The sequence below is a fragment of the Crocodylus porosus genome, unplaced genomic scaffold, assembly GCF_001723895.1.
Source record: "Crocodylus porosus isolate Cpor-Errol unplaced genomic scaffold, CroPor_comp1, whole genome shotgun sequence".
Taxonomy (NCBI): domain Eukaryota; kingdom Metazoa; phylum Chordata; order Crocodylia; family Crocodylidae; genus Crocodylus; species Crocodylus porosus.
The window spans coordinates 260,122,519-260,141,028 of record NW_017728886.1 but is presented as its reverse complement, the minus strand read 5'-3'; positions in this window follow the sequence as shown (position 1 = coordinate 260,141,028).

Below are 18,510 nucleotides of genomic sequence, written 5' to 3'. Positions count from 1 at the left end.
GGGCTCCACAATTCAAAAAGGATGTGGAGAAGCTTGAGAGAGTCCAGAGGAGAGCCACGCGCATGATCAGAGGTCAGGAAAACAGATCTTACAACCCTCTTCCCTCAGAGAACCCTTGTCAATTCCACTCATTCAGTCTATAGGGTCTTCAGGGTTGCCTCCACCCAACTCCTGCTCTAGATAGGGTCTTACCCCCTTTTCTCTTTCTCTGTTGGCCCGGTATAGGATGTCTTCTCCTTTATTCAGCCACCTCACTCAAATGGGAACCTGAGTGTCATGTGGATCTTTCCACCCCATAAAGTTCAAGGTCCTTTTCGCATGATCAGGCTGCCAACCAGAGGGATCTGCACTTCAATTATGTCCCATGCAACCTTCTTCTCCTCATTGTGTTACCAAACAGTGCACTAATCCCATTTAAGTGGGTAGTTCACCCAGTGTCCTGGGTGTCAGGTTCTTGGTATTACTCTGGTTTTTTTTCCTAGTCTCTGTCTGCCTCTTGTCTCTTGCAGATTACCAGCTTCTTTGCATTCAGTGGAGGAGAAATGAAGGCCTGAGAGTAAAAGAATGTCAGGTCTAATAGTGACCTGTGACACTGTCCCGTTCTGGGACTTTGGGTCCCTAGCTCTAGTTACATCCCCTCTCTGTGCTGTGCGTACTCTCACCCTATCTCTACCCCTCCTGGGCTACAATGAAGCTTGCATCATGCTCCAACAAGCTAAAGTCTCTCAGGTCTCTCTGGCACTTCCTCTCACCCTTTAATGGTCCCACCCAAACTGCTGGTGTAAGCTTTAACCAAAATCTTAAGCCCTCTGTCTGTAACACAAACTGCCCTGCTCTGGTCATACTCCCCTGCAAGGCATCCAGGCCTTAATTACAGAACCCCTGTCAGCTAACGAGACATTCAGGCAATCCTATCCAGCCTCCAGTTTAGGGGCTCTTTCCTCTCCAGCCTGTAGGGCCAGACTCCTTATCCTGGCTCAGCCCTGGGCTTGTATCTCCCTAGAGTCTGCCTGTCCTCCCAGCTCCCAAAAGTGCTTTTGATTAGGCTTCCTGGCTTCACCTCCTGGTAGGTTACTGCCGCCGCCTAGATGCTGCAGGAGTATCTTGTTTCCCTTGCCAGACCCAACCCTGCCGGACTACTGTAATAAGCCCTCCTAGCCTATGCTTTTTCCCCTGACTGCCTAATTCAGGGACAGGAAAAATACAGCCCATAGACCAGATCTGGCCTGCCAGGCACTTTCATCCGGCCAGCAGCACCCACCAACTAATTGTACCTTGCCGAGCCATTCCATGCAAGAGAGTAGAAACAAGGTGCCCACATATACACCCCCACCGCCCCTCAACAAAACTTATTGTGCTTTGCTCCCACCCTTGTGGGCAGAAGGGCCTGGGCTATCCAGCATGCAGCTTTTGGGTGGAGCTGCTGGTGCCGTTGGAAACCTGCTCAGTTTCCCCCTGCATTCTGCTCACTCTGAGAAGCAGGTAGAGAAAGGGTGAGGGTGGGGGCAGGGATGGGGAGAGCTGCAGCTGGGTGGGAGTGTGAAGCATGGGCCTGGGGCTGGCAGCAGTGTGGAGCTCATGCACAAAGAAGCAGTGGCAGCACAGAGCTCAAGTGGGCAGGGTTGGGTGTGAGGGAAGGTAGAGGTGTAGGGACCACTCTTCACTCTCTCCATTGTGTGTGGCCCCAGCAGCAGCAGCAGCAGCAGCAGCAGGAGGAGGGTGCCCTTGTGCCCAGCACAAGTGCCAGCACCTAGCAGCACACAGATCCAGCCAGTGCTGCACATAGCAGTGAGGGGTGCAGCCTAGGTAGGCTGCCTCTATCACCTGTGCTCCCTGCCATGCACACACAGCCCCCACATTCATGTGCCACTGGAGGAAAACCCTACACGCTGGAGCCTGATGCCTTCCCCACCCTACTGTGCAGATCCTGGGACTCAGCAGGAAAGCAGTGGAGTTCTGGGACCTGCGCAGCAGGGGGCAGGGAAGGCAGCGGAATCCAGTGCGTAGGGCTTCCATTCTGTGGCATGTAAGTGTGGGGGCTGCACATGCCTGTGCGGACCACCAGCAGTAAAGGCAGCCCAGCCAGAGTGTGCCTGTCACTGCAATATGCAGTGCTAGCCAGAGACACATGCCTCTGGGCACCAGCATCTGCACCAGGCACAAGCACCCCAAATGCCCCTGCCTGTTGCTTCTGTGCCATGGGGGGAGTTTCCCCACCCTCCCTTACACCCCACAAATGCAGCGCAGCCTCACCCTGCCCCCAGTCCCCCACATATGCATATCTCCTCAACATACCCTGTTCCCCCACACACACAGTCACATACCCCCACACCACACCATACACCCCCACACACACACGATATACCAGACTAAGATTTTTTTTACTTATTATGCAATCGCCCCTATATACAGTATACCAACACAAATCATGACAAAAAAATTTTTTGTAATATTTTAAAATTAAAATATCTTATAGTAGGTGTTTGACTTTTAGTGTATGATTTAGGTTTTTTTCTGGTTCTAAGATGGCAACCCCCACTCCCAAAAGGAGCATTTCTTGGGGATATGGGGAGGAACTTTCAGTCCCAAGATGGTGACCAGGGGACAGGGCAACAGTCAAAGGGCAGAGCTATTCATGTGGCCCTTGAAAGCTCACCAAACCCCGTTAAGTGGCCTTCCACCTGAAATAGTTGCCCACCCCAGGCCTATTTTCTTTGTAATTAACTCCTCCTGCAGCTTTTCCCTTCTCAAAATAACAGAAGCCTTCTGGCTTTCTGTTACACCCGATATGACTTTAACCAATATACAAAAAAACTCCATGAATCAAGTTCGAAAACAAATAAAAAAATGAATGAGACATGATGGGAAGAAAAAATGAAAGTTGTACACTATAAAGATGGGGAGATGATAAAGGGAGGCTGTATCTTTTAAAGGGCAAAGAATAAATATTCCCAGCAAATGATGCCAAATACAGGTTGGCTTGTCCAGTAGCATTACTTCTGTCTTCAGTTGAAGTTATGAGAAAATGTTCACATTTAAACAAGACAGTAATGGGAAAAAAAATCTCCAGCCCCTCCCCCTTTGATCTGCAAATGCACTCAACCCTCGTACTTGGTTGTAACAAGTTATGAGGCAGGATTGTCAGTCCTGTCTAACAGCACTGACATTGTTGTCTTCAGCAATTTTTTTAGCAGACTCTTTTATCCCCTTTTTTGAGGGTAAAGGGAAAAGGTAGAAGTGTAAAATATGTCTCATTAAAAAATATAAAGAGGTGAAGGGAAAGGGCACTTGAAAGTCAGATGCTGACAATGCAGGCCATATTCTTGAAGCAGAAGAAAGCACCACTGATAGATGATATCAATAATCTATGTGGCTGGCAGGTAAGGAAGAGGAAGGAGAAAGTGAGTGAGAGTTTGCACTTCGAGATGAAGGGTGGTAATGAGCAAGGTCCAGTGAGAGAGCAGCTGCTGCACTGGGGTCAAGAGGTTACCTACTCTGATTTCCCTTTTGCCTTTACAGGTACCAGTATGAGGGAAAAGTAGAAAGGTACTTCCTTTTTTTTCCTGCTACCTGAGAGTTCTGTCCTGTTCTCTCTCTTTCTCAGGAGTCAGGGAAACAGGCAGACAGACAGGTGTATGAGCCCCAAGCTGGCCCTGATCGCCTGGGTAGGACTGACTGCCAGTTGCTGGAGTGACTCCGTTTAAAATTCTTGGAGGTGGCTGCTGTCTATAAGCAGTAACCCTTCCACCCCTCTGGCCTTGAAACAGTATCGCCTCTGGCTAGCATCCATGTGTTTGATTTCTTAACCCTGGTTCCTGATTCTTTCATAATTTGGTTCCTGATCATTGGTTCTATATTTTGTAGTGAGGCTCCTGCTGCCTCTCTAGCTCCTACACTCCATCTCCTGGCTGAATCCTTGGTTAACTCCTAGTGTCTGGGCTTCCTTGCTCATTGTCCTCAGCTCTTGGACTCCCTAGCTCATGACTTATGTTACCTCTTAATCCTGACCATCATGTCTAGGTAGTGCCTATGACACTGTTCAGTCATAGGACTGAAATGGTCCCATTTTCTGAGTAGAAAGTTGGGGGTCTATGGAGGTATCATGTCTATGTATTAAGGTAGAGCTATCCATGGTCTCAGGTCTCCTTTAGAAGATATGACTCTTTGTGATGAGTGCATTCTGGCTGTGCTCGGTAGTTGGTCATCAACCTGTGGCCATCTCCGATTGCATGTATCAGTGTGAAAAGGGGGCACGTGCACACCCAGGGTGCATCCACACATGCAAACATGTGCACTTGCAATAGCTCAGATAGAAGCGCCCCCCCCACAGTTCCCTCTCCCCTCCTCCAGTGCCCCCCAACACCTTACTCACCAGCACTGGAGCCCTGGTGCTGAACACGCGGCCTGGCAGCCAAAGCATCTCTCTGGAGGACCCAGCCTCTGGTTGTCTCAGGCATGGTCTGGGACTGTGTCCTGCCCCACTTCTTTTAGTTTGGGTTTTTTTAGACCCCTGGATATCCAGGGGTCTAATTTTCTCCCTGTGCTGCAACCTTGGGGGAGGGGCTGGGCAGGGAAGGGATTTGAAGCAGGGCAAGAGGTACGTGCACGCTCATCTGGACATACACCCAGAGAACAATCAGAAATTATCATAAAAGCCCTTCGTCTTGTAATCATATATAAGGAAACCTCATCAAATACACTGGCTGTCATTAAACTGCGGTCGAAAGCAACATGTGTTCAGTAATGGAAATCAACTATCAAGTTAGTTATATGCAGTCAACACTGACCATAACTATATAACACATAACCCATATTAGGCTAACATGTTGATGGGAACCTACCTCAAGGATATCTGAATAAAATATATGGTAGTGCCCATTCAGTATAGTCTGTCTTGGTGCCAGCTCTTTAAAAAGTCACAGTGAGCCACTACACTGCATATATTTTGATTTCCTCTTCACTCCCACAGCTGAGCTGTTTCTTTCTTTCCCATTTCCAATTATTCCTGTTTCTTCACCAGTCTTAAATGCCTGGAAAACATCACCAAATTGGGCTCCAAACAGTTCACCAAGAATTCCCATGTCACCCCCTCTTTCAGCCTGTTGGATAAGATTGGTGTGGCCCCATTGTCCATGAGATGAAGTTGGACCAGGTTGCCTTTAATATGAATTTTTGGAGGATCCCAGGACTTGTAACAAGAACACCAGGTTCCAGTCATGAGTGGCAGGGGGCTAATTAGCACATGGATCCTTTGGGGATGGGGGAGCGGTATCTGGAGTACGCACATAGACTGGGAAGTTCTGAGCTGTGGGGTCACCATGGCTAGAAATGTTGTTGACCCTGGTGGGGTCTCACTCAAGCATGTGGCAAATTTTTGGCTTTAGCCTTTGGCTTTGGCCTAATATCATACATGTTTTATTCTACATATATGTAGGTACCAAAGTGCTGCTCAAAGGTGTGTTTATGGAGTACCTGTGCTAAAACTTGCAGCTGTTTCAAAAAAGGTAACATGAATCGATTCCGAATGAACTAAGTATATGGGTTCTCTTTGCAAATTACTACAGCCATATTTAATTTGAAGGTCATTGTTTTCAAGTTTGCACCTCACATCCATGAGCTCAGTGAGTTTAGGGTATGACAGTAAGGATGGGGAAGCGGCTGCTGAGGGAAAAGTTGGGTGGAAACAGAAAGCAAAGGGGCTACCTGATCTCCCAGATTTTTTCCCATGCTATAGCAATGGGAGGGGGACAAATTCAAGGCAAACCTCCAATAATTAGATTCTATACCTTGAAAATTATAACAAATTTATAAATTTTCCATGTATCAAATCTAATTATTGGGGGTTGTCTTATAATCAGGATCACCTTTTATTTGAGTAAACATAGTATGTCTGGCTTGTCCTTTCTTCAAGCTTCATTATTCTTCATCCTAACGGGTTCTTCTACTTTTACATGAATTATTTCTGTGAATGAATGAAATCTTTGTTTTGTTTCATTGCAGTTCAATGGGCAAGACTCATGATCTGTATAGAACAGAATTAATTCATACAACAATTTCCTCTGGGGTCTCACAGACTGTGGGGGAGGGGATTGGCGCATACAACTTCCTTAACCTAGCCACATTCAGATTCATTTTAGCAAGCACCCAAATTATCTAAAGGGTTTTCTGGAGTCCCTCAATCTGATCAAATCACAGACTTCAGATCATCATTCTCATGGCCTTTACAGGATTCTTGGTACTATGTGTTTACATCTGGGATAGAAACAGGATGAAATCAGGCTTTCTTGTGATATGTTGGTGCTTCTTCACAGGTGCATGAGTAGGAAAAATGAAAAGGGGGAAATATATTTGTTCATGATTTCAGGAAAAGGCAAAGTTATGGAAGGAGTAGGTCTTCTTTCTTCTGGTTCATCTATCCATTACTATCATCTTCCTGTTTCCTCAGGGCCCTTTTTCCACAAGGACCGAGCCTAATGTCCCTTAAATTCATGCTGTCTAGCTTGGCCCCCAACTTGGCTCCTTTGAACACCAAGGCTAGGGACAGAAGTTACACAAAAACTGGTTTAAGGGATCAGAAACTGGTTTAAATCTGTAACGGAACAGAAGTTCCATGCCAGAACAGAAGTTCAGTGCACATAAACCAGTTTCAAAATGGCCAAAACTGGTTTAAGATCAACCTGGCTGAATGTAGTATCAGACTTAACTGATTTAGGTTGAACTGTTTTATTGAACTTCTGTCCCAGCCAGAACCCTTCCTGCTTCAAGTTAAATCAGAGTCCCCCAGCATCCCAGGATGCTTTGAAGTCCTGGGCTAGCCTGAGCTCTGCTGTCTGCAGAGCAGAGTTGGCCCCATCCCTCTGCTCTCTAGTCACAGCAGTGAAGGCCAGCTGACGAGGGGATGGGGTTGGAAAACCAAGCTGAGGACATACTCGGTCTGCCTGGCTGAGTCTGAGCAGCCCCTGCCAGCTTTCCACTGGAGTGGAGGGGGTGAGGGTATACGCCAGCATGCTCAGGAGAGTGGGGGGTTTAAAGCCCCTCCACGGCCCATGAGACCCCCAGTCCTGCAAAGATTTAATCAATTCAGGCTTGGGCTTTTTGAATGTCTGTACTTAGCCCAAGAGTTAAGACTTCACTGGACCCAGGTCAGTTTACACCAGCTGAAGTTCTGGCCCTGAGAGTGACCTTTCTGGGGAGAAAAGTTCAATATAAGATATTAGACACAAAAGCTAATGGGGAATTCTCCATTCTGTTTCAAAAAGAAAAATCATGGTGCTTAAGCATTCTGCCTATCTAATCTATTCCATATGGTCTTGCATGATCAGATGTAGGATTTTGAAAAGCATGATGTAGGTGGTGTGGTGCATCATCACACAACAGAACACACACTTTTCTTCAGTTAAAAAGAAACTAAAAGCTACTGCCTTCCACCCTCAACATACCGAAACAAGCTGTTGGTTGTGGAGTAGGACTCACTTCAGCTCTTTGCAGCACCCCTAACCAGGATGGCCAACACTTCTGGATCTGCCTATGCCCAGCTTTATGCTGCCCTGGTTGCACTATTGGTTTAGCCTCCCACAGCCTCCACCACCAACGACAATGAATAATCTAGGAAAGGGTAAACATTGCAGTTGTTTACCTCTTCACTTCACCTTTGCTACTCCCTCCTTCCTCTGACTGGTGCACCACTGCACAGCTCAGCCTGCCTTCAGCCCTGCCTTTTCACTCTGTCTCTGATTTATTGCAGATTCTAGTCCCCTTGGACAAAGCCACCCATTCCAAGTTCCTAGGTAAAGGCACACTTGTATTGGACATACTGGGGTTGATCAGAGAAACATTACCAGGAGTAGATAACAGACAGGATAATTGTAGGAAAGGGGATGGAATTAGTGGAAGATCAAGGGTTGCTAACACCTAGGAAGTGAAGAAATTAGCAGAAATCAAATAGATAATACTGAAACATGAAGTCAGTTGCCTCCGTCAGCTCTGCCTGAATAGAAATGCAGCTATCCCCACTGGGCAGTTTGCTTTGTTTAAAACTTTGAGTGGAAGAGGAATAAAACACGAGTCTGACTGCACCACCAGCAAACCCACCCACCAATCTGCCACTGTGGTTTTATACCTTCTATACCATCCAGACTTCAGGCTTATTCTGATTTCCTCATTTTTAGATTACATATTCATTTCCAGGAGAGTTCTTTCTTGATGAAGCCATTATTATGGTAGCCTTGGGTTTTTGTCAGGTTGACTTTCGTGCCATATATTTTCCCAGTATATATATGCACAGAGCCACATACCTGCCCGGCCAATGCAAAACCTCCTACACACATTCAGAAGTCATGTGGCAGCTTACATACCCACACTGCATGGGAAGTAGGATTGCAAACTACGTACAAGTACCACGAATGGCAGTTACATGTCTGCAGAATTGCTATTTAAGTGTGTGAAGTGAGATAGGATGCATCCATAATGACCAGGGAAGATCAAAAAGCATGAGATGAGTGGTGAAAGGCAAGCTACATTTTTACTTTTTTTCAGTTTTCAATAATTGAAATGACTGTTAGCAACATGGATAAATACCTATGTGTCTATATGGCACCGGTTGTAAGTTCAGTAATGCTTACATAATACTTTCAATTAAGTTTTTTTTATTAAATAGGAATTTAAACTGTAATATTTTCATGGAAGTTTTGTCTCTGCAGTTCTTCTTATGGTTAAATTAATTTGAGAAAGGCTCAGAAGCAGCTGGAAACTGTGACATGCCCTCAGCCAATGACAAATTATTCTGTTAGTGTAACATTTGTAACTGGATAACCTTCCGAGGAGCTTTGTTGGGGTGTAATTTCTGTGGAACCAGCGAGAATGGGAATTATCTCTTGCCCGCTCATACTGTTTCAGTGAAGCTTAGTTGAATTAATCTCTCTTACCAAAAACTCAGTTGTTGCTTCTGTATCTTTCCCCCAGGGTCTCTAATACTTTTCCCTCCCATAGAAAGGCCTAATGTGTATCCCTGATATCTTTAAATAAGTCACACTAGAAATGAGTTAGGTGGTAAGGATTTATAGCAATGAACAGTTATCTGCTATCTAGAAGTTAAAGATGGAAAAAACTACGAGGTCATCTAACCCAGGGCATATATTTTCCGCAGCAGTTTAAATAATTATCCAAATAATGTAACACCAGATATTTGAGAGTGTATTTCACAGCTAAAGATGTCTCACTGCCAAAGAGCATTTCCTGACAGTTGCTGAGCTGTTTCTCTTATTTAATATCATCCCATTACTCCTAGTTATAACCCCTTCTTTCATCCTCATTAAGTCTTCTCTTTCCAGCTTTGTAAACCTCTCAGGTATTTACTGGCAGCTCCTGGTTTTGTTTTTCAGTACACGAGGAACAAAGTGTGCGCTCTACACCCTGGATTGCCGTCTCTCCAGATTATGAAAAACAGAGAAATAAAGAGTGATTATCAAGTCCCAGTGAGACAGAGGGCAGGGTGACTCCCTTCCTAATGCTCGTCAGCTGAACCGGAGCACAAAATGGACAGCGTCCCACAGGTTTCAAGAGGGGAGTCTGACCTATATTTAAAAGAGTATCATGCAGCAAAGAGAATGAAAGCCTCTCCTTTCATTTTCCTATATGTATGTAGAAAGATGTCACACCCTGATCTTGAATTACATTGCTTTTGTGTGGCTCAAACCTGCAAGATGGGGAGTGCTCTGATCTCAGCCCAGCCCAGAACTTAACCATATGCACAGAAGTCACTGGGATTTCCTATGGGCTCAAAGTAAAGCCAACACTTCAGTGCTTTGAGGAACCAGAGCTAGAATTTTTACCATCTCATGAGGTTGAAGCCAGTGTCTTCCCCTTTTTGTTAGTCCCATTGGATTACAGTTTTCACCATCATACAGTGATAGTTTCTCATCTAATAATCGTATACACGGAAACCTGAGTCGAATGCATTCTTTTATTGTCTTGTAACTCCTTTTAGTTTGGTGTAACAGCTAGGAATGGGTGGGGAGGTAACTTATCCATTTTTTCTGTTTTACATTCATTAACTAGGTAGATCAATCTTTTATTCGCCTTAGCTGTATGGAAAAAAAGAACTTGGTTTCTTGTTACCACGTGAGTCATGGCTGTTTTTTGGGTGTTTTTTTTTTAACTTTTGGCTCAGTTTTTCTGCGAATGTGTTGTAAATCTTAATGTAGGAGCACATGCTATTCCAGATAGCAAGGACCAAATGTTTTAGAGATGCTGCAGTATGCTTGAAGGGCATTCATTTCCAGCCCTCTGTGACTTCAACCTATTTAAAGACTATGATACTTGCTATGAAGACAGAACTTTAAAAGCAACATCCCACTGCTTCTTGCTGAAGGTCAAAAAGGACAATAAGCCATTAGATGGTAATTGCTTTTTCATTATTAAAAAAAGATTGAAGATTATATTACATTAAAAATGTGTTTTTAACTACTGCTTCATTTTTCTACCTTGTGCCAAACTTTTCCCCCCCCTCCCAGTCAGATTCATGTGTCTCTTTGTTTCTCTGATGTCCAGGCAACAAGTAATTCTTAGAGGAGAAAGAAACTTGCTTTTCTGAAAATCAATTTTCTTCCTTTGGAGAGAGCATGTATACTTAGGACTTCACCAAATTTTTATATGACCAAAAATGTCTCTATTTCAAAGGGGAAGTGTTACATCTGACAGTTTTTTGGCTGTGAAGTAGCCTATTAATTCTGTATGGAAGGATATTATGTCAGAGCCTGTATCCTTGATAAACCATTTAGTCTCCTTTCAGTCTAGTAAAGCTTCTTCAGCATCTTGCTGCACAGTGATGCGACTTTAGCTGATAAATCAGTCAGGCTGAGGATCTTTTTCCTCTCTGCCCTCTCTTCACTACATTAATATTGATTATTTGGAAGTAACTCTATCCCAAGGAGTGGAAGTGGATACGCCTCATTGCCTTGAACAATTCTTTTGCCTCTATTGGGACAGTACAAGGTAAATTAATAGTGTGCTTGCAGACACTAGATAATGTTAATGTACTTGCTATTGATAGAGTGAGATAACATGAGTAACTTCAACTTTACTTACAACAAAGCATTAATTTTCCAAGGCCACTAGGATTTATGCAGCAACTTCTTATAACCTATGTAAGTTTTAGCTTGTAAATATGCAACACTCGTATTTTAGAAAGCAAGATAGTTTTTTGCCAAACTAAAAAAGGATTCAATTTGGTGCATGCTGTTCCAGGCGCTGTCTTCAGTCGGAGACCTGCCTGAGCTTTGAAAGTCAGCAGATGCCTCTTATATAAGGGGATATAGTGGGGCCATGTACATTGGTGTTGTTTCCAGTGGTCCTTGGCTGAGGTTAACATTCAAAAGGAACCTTATACGTACAGTAAGTATAAGACTGTGCAAAATAAATAAATAAAGGAAATGCAATAACATGGGGAAAACACCCTGCTATCTCAGTTTCTTTGGGTCATGTAGAGAACCAGCAAAGTAAGGACCCATATGTCTTTACTATATGGTTAGTGTTTAGATACTCTGCTGCTGCAGCTGTGTCTACATGGGCAGTCACTTTAAATTCCCTACCATCACATTATTAGCATGAGATTACACATTATAATTATACCATGTTAAAAGCACTTCAGTTTGAACCAATCACACATTTAACACTCATCAACAGTGCCCTCTGGGCATTTTAAAAGTTATGGCACTTTGGGGAAGATTATCTTTGAGCTGTGCTACAGAGCTCAAGCTAAATGAACTTCTGGGTGTTCAACTGAGATTACACCACCTATTTGCAATCCTCCAGTATCCCAGGAGGCACTGCTCCCAGGTAGACTAGCAATCATCCATGACTCTACAGCCCTGGACTCACAGCTAGGAACAGCCAGGCAACAGGTGGGTGAGGAGGGGGTGAGTGTGGAGGAAGGGAAAAGAGTGAAGAGGGGCAGGGGGACATAGAGAAGGGGTGAAGGGGGAGGCAGGATTGGAGGGGGCAGAGGGAAGGGGCAGAGGATTGGGAGCTGCTGGGCTGCTGTCCCCTCAAGTCACCCCTCCATCCTCAGATTGCTCACCTTTCACCCCAGGTGTCCCCTCTGCCCCACATCAGGCCCTCCACATGCAGATCACTGCCCTGCCAGCCTGAGAGCAGTGGAGGTGCCAGTGGGAAGTTCCCACTCCCTGTCTGCTTGTGGGGTTTCTGCAGACCATGCCAAGCCTGTGCACTCAGATCCAGCCCCCTTTGGGCCCCACAAGTCAAAGAGGAGCAGAGAGGAAGGGCTGGAGGGGTGGCAAGGAGCTGCAATGCAGCCACAGAGCCTGATAGGGGCTGGATCATGGTGGGCAGGGGAGGTGTAGGCTGCAGGGAGCCCAAGAGCAAGCAGGGATGGGGAATCCTCTCGTTCCACTGACCTTGGGCTGATTGGGGTAGAAAGCCCATGATCAAGGGGTGGAGGGGCTAACTGGGGGAGTGGAGGGAGTGTCAGGGGACTGATAGGGCAGCTGTGTGATTTGGGGAGTGGAAATCGAATGATCCAAGAAGCCTGGGGGGACCCTTTGCCTCACTTCCCAGCCAGTCATGTGGCTAGAGAGCCATAGAGCAGGGTGGTCACAGAGCAGCCTTGCACACTCACCCACCCTCTAGTGGCAGGTCTGTGTAGTGCACATTAGGGGAGGGGGGGACTGCTCACTAGCACTTGTTAACCTTAACTCAGACTAACTTTCCTTAGAATTAGCACCTGCCACCTGTAATGTGTGATCTTACCCTTACTGTTACTAGGAATGTGGGGAGGGAGCTGCTGCTATGACTACCTTCATGTTGTCTAGACCTTGCAGTAGGGCTAAGATACCGACTGTCTATACTGATGCCTTACTGCCAGTGGCAGAGCTGCTCTATCTGCCATACCAGGGGGGCATTCCTGCAGACACCCCATCATGCGCTGCCTCTGATAGGCTCTAAACTCAGAGATACACTGGTATGGCTTCTCCAGGGTCATCTCTAGTGGCTGCTTTCAAGCATGATGGAGACCAAGCAGGACTTCCTTGAGAGGCCTCTCCCACATTTCCAGGTTTCCAGGGTACGTGCATGTGGTCTGGGGCACGTTTAGAAACAGCCTAGCAGGGGTACACCGCTGCCATGGTATAGACATGCTCTTTCAAGCTATGCTGCTCTCTTGTGTGATTTGGGGTTTTAGTGTGTCTGTCTGTAAGTCAAATACCATCATAAATTACAAAAGCTGCTTGAATTATTATCTGGAAAATGTATCCCGATTTTCTTTTTTCTGTATATATTTGTTGTTCACAAATTATCCCTGAGTAGCTTGTGCAGGCAAATTTCAGCGGTTCATGCATTGTCCCAGTGTTACACATTAGTGTTTCTGGTCTCTAACTGGGTGGCTGAACTTTCTGAACAAGGATACAACTAGTGGCAAGGAGAGAATACAGACTCCCAAATAACTCACTCTCTAGCCTGACTCTTTGGAAGAAGAATCATTTGGGCTAAAAATCATGATACTTTTAGGCTTTGCCAACATTTTTTCAGCTACAATGAAGACTCATAAATGATGGGTAGTATGACCTCACTAATAACATCAGTTCAAACATCAGTTAAATAAGTGTCACAAAACCCTTGAGAGGTGGTAATAATACAGTGATCTGTGAATATTTTCCTAAATAAGCATGGTATTAGAAGAGTACTTCAGTATCATTGGATTAAAGATACTACAGCAAGTAAGGGAGGAATTGTATTATTATTTTTGTCAGAGTCCATTGCACAAGAAATCATCATGAAAGACGTTCAAGAAATCAGCCATGTTGGACCAAATAAGGACAACCTCATCATTTAGTTGTGGAATATCAGCATGTAGCATCATCCTGACCAGACAGATCTTGCATTTATTTGTCTTTGTGCCAGTCTGCAGTGCAAGCTCTGATAGTTCCTTCTCATATTTTGCTGTTCTGCTAAATAATTCAATCCAAGTCCAAAAATGTGGTGGATTTGCACTTGTAAAGCATGCCATTGAGAAAAGAATTCAGGTGAGCAAATCCCTTCCACCAGTAGCAATTCCAGAATGTTAAACTAATTTTACTGAAATGGTTGTTTGCCCAAATTAATTTTATTGAAACAGTAGTGTGGTAGCGCCAGCTAGCCTCCTGTGTGGGCCACGAGCTCATTGAGCTGGTACTGCATAAGCACAGGAAAAAAAGAGTATGTGATCTAGACAGCTTCAAACCTGAACTGTTTTAAAATATAAGAATTTGGTTATCTTTGTGCCAAACCTTTGCTAGACTTGGCAGAGGTGAGGTATTTGCTAAAGAGGCATGAGGGTTGTTCCTTAGTGCAAGCTGAGAGTCCCATAAACTTGGTTTGCATGCAGTGATTTGCAGAGGGCTCACCACCAACCAGAAATTGCCAAGCAAGTTGTCTCTTGCCTCCATTTTATTTTCTGCCAGTAGATGGGATGGGAATGGTGAAAGGCTATTTTTGCTGCCCAGAGATGCTCTGTATATGAGGAGAATCCACAGCTGGCTGTTCAAACTGTAGCACAAAAGCAGGACTCAGCTGCAAACCCAAGTTGTTTTCTCTTTGCATGGTATGTCTCTAACTGGGTGACTGAACTTTCTGAACAAGGATACAACTAGTGGCAAGGAGAGAATACAGACTCCCAAATAACTCACTCTCTAGCCTGACTCTTCGGAAGAAGAATCATTTGGGCTAAAAATCATGATACTTTTAGGCTTTGCCAACATTTTTTCAGCTACAATGAAGACTCATAAATGATGGGTAGTAGGTCCTTGTAGCAGGGCACTAGGGTGCCTGCTACTGGCATCGGGAATAAGGGCTTCTGAAGCTCCCACAGGCAACACAGGTGTTGGTTGCCAGAGCAACCAGGAGGGTCATATGACCAGAAAGGGGCAGGGCTAGGCCTTTATAAACAGCCCAGGCCAGAGCCTAGTGGCAGTTCCCTTCCTGCAGCTGCAGGAGCAAGAGCGCTCTGGGAGAGCTGAGCCGACAGAGTATAGGTGGCTGCCTGACCACCCAAGTGGCTACGGTATGATAAGAGTGGAAAGATCCCTGATGGGGAGGCTACTGCTAGAGAGCCAAGGAAGCTTAACTTTTATGTTCAAGCAAGGAAGCTTGTTGTTAGGTTACGGCCTGTGGGTTTATGTTTCAGTTTAGTTTCTTGTGTGAACACTGGAGGACCGGGTGAGGCTGTAGGGGTGTGAGGAGGCCTCACAGGAGCTCCCCAATAATCTGGTAAAAGTCCCGGAGAGGGGCAGGCACGCAAGAACAAGCCCGGAGAAGGGCGGACACGTGGATAGGGGCCCAATGGAGATGAGGCACAATTAGAAGCCAGAAAGAGGGGCTGGTGGCGTGACAAGCCCAGGGGCGCCAGGGAAGGGCGCCTAGAAGGAACTGACCAGATAACGTCCGGTACAGCTGCGAGGTTTGGGGCGTGCTAAAGGGGAGGTTGGAGGCACGCCCGGCCCCTAAGGCCGGGGTGCACCGAGTCACCCCATACGGAACGGGGAATAGTGCCAGCATAACACTGTGTACGAGGGGATCAAGGGCAGCCTCCCTAATTGAACCATATAACCACAAAGATGTGGCAAGCGAGATAAGAGGGTGCTGGATTGCCCATTTGACATGGTAAGGGGGAGCTAGAGGGATTGCGCCCCGCCCCGTGACAGTCCTGTTCACCCTTCCCCCATTAGATGCTTGGTGGCCAGGATATGCAAGGGACAGGACACAATGGCCCGGCAGGCCCCTGCCAGTCCTGTGGTGCTACGTTTGAAGGAACTAAAAGAAATTAAGCTTTAGCAATTAAAGGCAAGTGAAAATAATTTGTGCTGTTGGGTAGCACCTTACAAAGGTTGATAATGACCACAATTAACAGTGTGCAGGTGCAGTTTCCTAATCTGCATGCATAATTGCAGTAGCAGCACCTGCTAATGAGGGTCGAAATAATCAGAAGTGGATTGTGAGGCCTTGCTTTATTGGTTTCCAACTTGAGGGACCTTAAAAGCGCCTGGTGTTCAGAACACAGATTCTGAGCCATTTCTATAAGGCATTTCCTTTTAAAGTACCAGAAACCCAAGCAGCCAAAATCTCCTGTCAGTTTTTTTTTAATAATCAGCCTGGATACATAAATACAGATGCATTTTGCATCCCTAATTTAACAAATCAGATGTATTTGTTGTTCAGAGGAAAAGAGAAGCAGCCCATCCATTTGGGGTGCAGGAGGTAGGAGCCAATGACAGTTCAGTTACAGGTATGTGGATGGCTGCTGGTGCCCTTCCTGCTGGCATCAATGAGGGTGACCTAATGGAATTATGCTGAATTAGTGAGACCAGAATCAAGCTCCAACTTTTGGGCTTCATCCAAATGAGAGCAGAAGTGTGGTATGTGGTGGCACCAAACATGCATTATGCTCGCAGGTGTTCTCCACACTGCTACTTTGCAGTGCTGGTGGGGGGAGTGTTCTTGATCTCAGGAGATCCTGGGGTGAAAAAATCCCATGCCAAAAAAAATTGGGGCAGCTCACACCACCCAAAACCAGAGCCTGGCCGGCTGGAGCCACACTTCAGCTCCTGGCCAGGCTTCCTGCCATGGCTGTAGCCCGGGGAGGCTCCCAGGATCACAGGTAAAGCTACTAGGGCCAGCAAATTGCTGGCCCCAGCCTCCCCTACCTCACCCTGGGTAACCTGCCATGCTCCAGAGTCTGCGTGGCACGGGCATTCCCCGGGGACAAGTAGCAGTGGCATTATTCCCGGAGAAACAAACATCCACTCTTGTCTGGACGCGCCATTAGAGTCATCTTCCTTTGTTTGCTGTTGTTTTAACTGTTGTTTTAGGGAACTTCTGCAGAAACCCAAGGAACTTTGACTTGAGCTAGACATTTGGTTCAGCTACAAGGGTATAACCTTTGGATTAGATGAACAACTTGTTAAACTAGACAGAGAAAATCTTGCTGGCCTTGCAGAGCCAACAGCAGCTCACTTCGCAATGCACTGTCTACTCTTTCCAGCTCTGTCTCCTTTTCCTCCCTTTCCCAGTAGGTGAGCACTCCTAACAAGCTTCAAAGCACCAGAGCCTCTTTCTTTCTCTATTTTGTAGGTAATGCTTCTCCTTTTATGAAGAAGGAAAAAAGGCTGGACTAAGTTCCTATTAAGCCAACACAGACCTCCTGAAAATCTCCAGGCATCAGTGCTCTGACCCTCTTGAACTCCTCCTTATCCTCTAACAGCTTGCTTTTTTAAAGCTTAAAATCTGAGATCTTTTTTTTTCTTTTTTCTCCCTGGAGACATTTCTCTTACCAGAACGTTTAAATTCCATCACAGCAGAGGTTGAAGGAGCCAATGCATGTTTGTAACTTTAACTTTATCAGTTTATTGTCAGGTTTTGTATGCCATCCCAGCACGTGTTAGAAAGACAGGCTGGAATAAAGCAAATGATCTGATACCTTTTAATGTGGTAGGCGAGGAGACGGTGACTTGTGTTTCCAGGGGTGAAGTGAGAGTTGGAACTCCCCTGGAGTGCAGTCTCCAGCTGGGACACTGGGTTGCATTGGGTGAAATCCTTGCCATTGAAGTCAATGGGAGCTTTACCAGTGATTTCAGTAGAGCCAGAATTTTACCCACTGATTTCAGTAGGATTTGGGAGTATTCGGATAATCAGCTGTGTTATGAAGCTATGCTAACTAAGGTGATTGGTAACATTAAGAGTAAGCACCAAATACTCTCTGCCTTGTTAGCATTCTTCAAGGAATGATCTGTTCTGATAACTTTAAGTAATGTATCATAGCAATGCCAAGACCTGATCATTAGTAGGAATTTGGACCAGTCAGCCTATTAAAGATTCACCCATTATAAATGAACCTGAAGGACCTACCAGACCTGGATTTCTTTGGCAGGAGTGCCCTGTTAACACAAGGCAGTTCTGTGGTCTAAAATAGAGATTATTTAAAACTGCATGAAGTGGCACAGTGACATGTCATGTGGAGAATGTCAGCCGCTGTTTCAGTATGTCATACCTGGGAATACATTCTGTCTGCAGTCTAGAATTCAAGCAGTTAAAGTATATGGGTTACCTTACAGACAGTAAAAGGGAATGGGCCAGAGGAATCTGGTTAGAAATGATTAATCCTATGAAATCTCTATTTCAACATGGAAAAGGCTATATATGATGGGCATGACTTGCTTTCTACTTGCACCAAAGTAAATCAGAAGCAACTCTATTAGCAGCTAGTGTAAAGTTGTTGTAAGCCAGCAAAGAATTGCTCTGTAAATGAAATGTTTTGCATTTGATACCTAATGAAGCTTCTGCTTCAGCAAAACCCTTGCACATATTTTGAACGGTAAGCATGTAAGTAATTCTAGGTAGGTCAGGATAGCCGATCCTGCCTGACTAACCTGGTCTCTTTCTATGACCAGGTAACAAAGAGCTTAGATGGGAAGGAGGAAGTCGATGTCATCTTCTTGGACTTCCAGAAGGCCTTCGACACAGTGT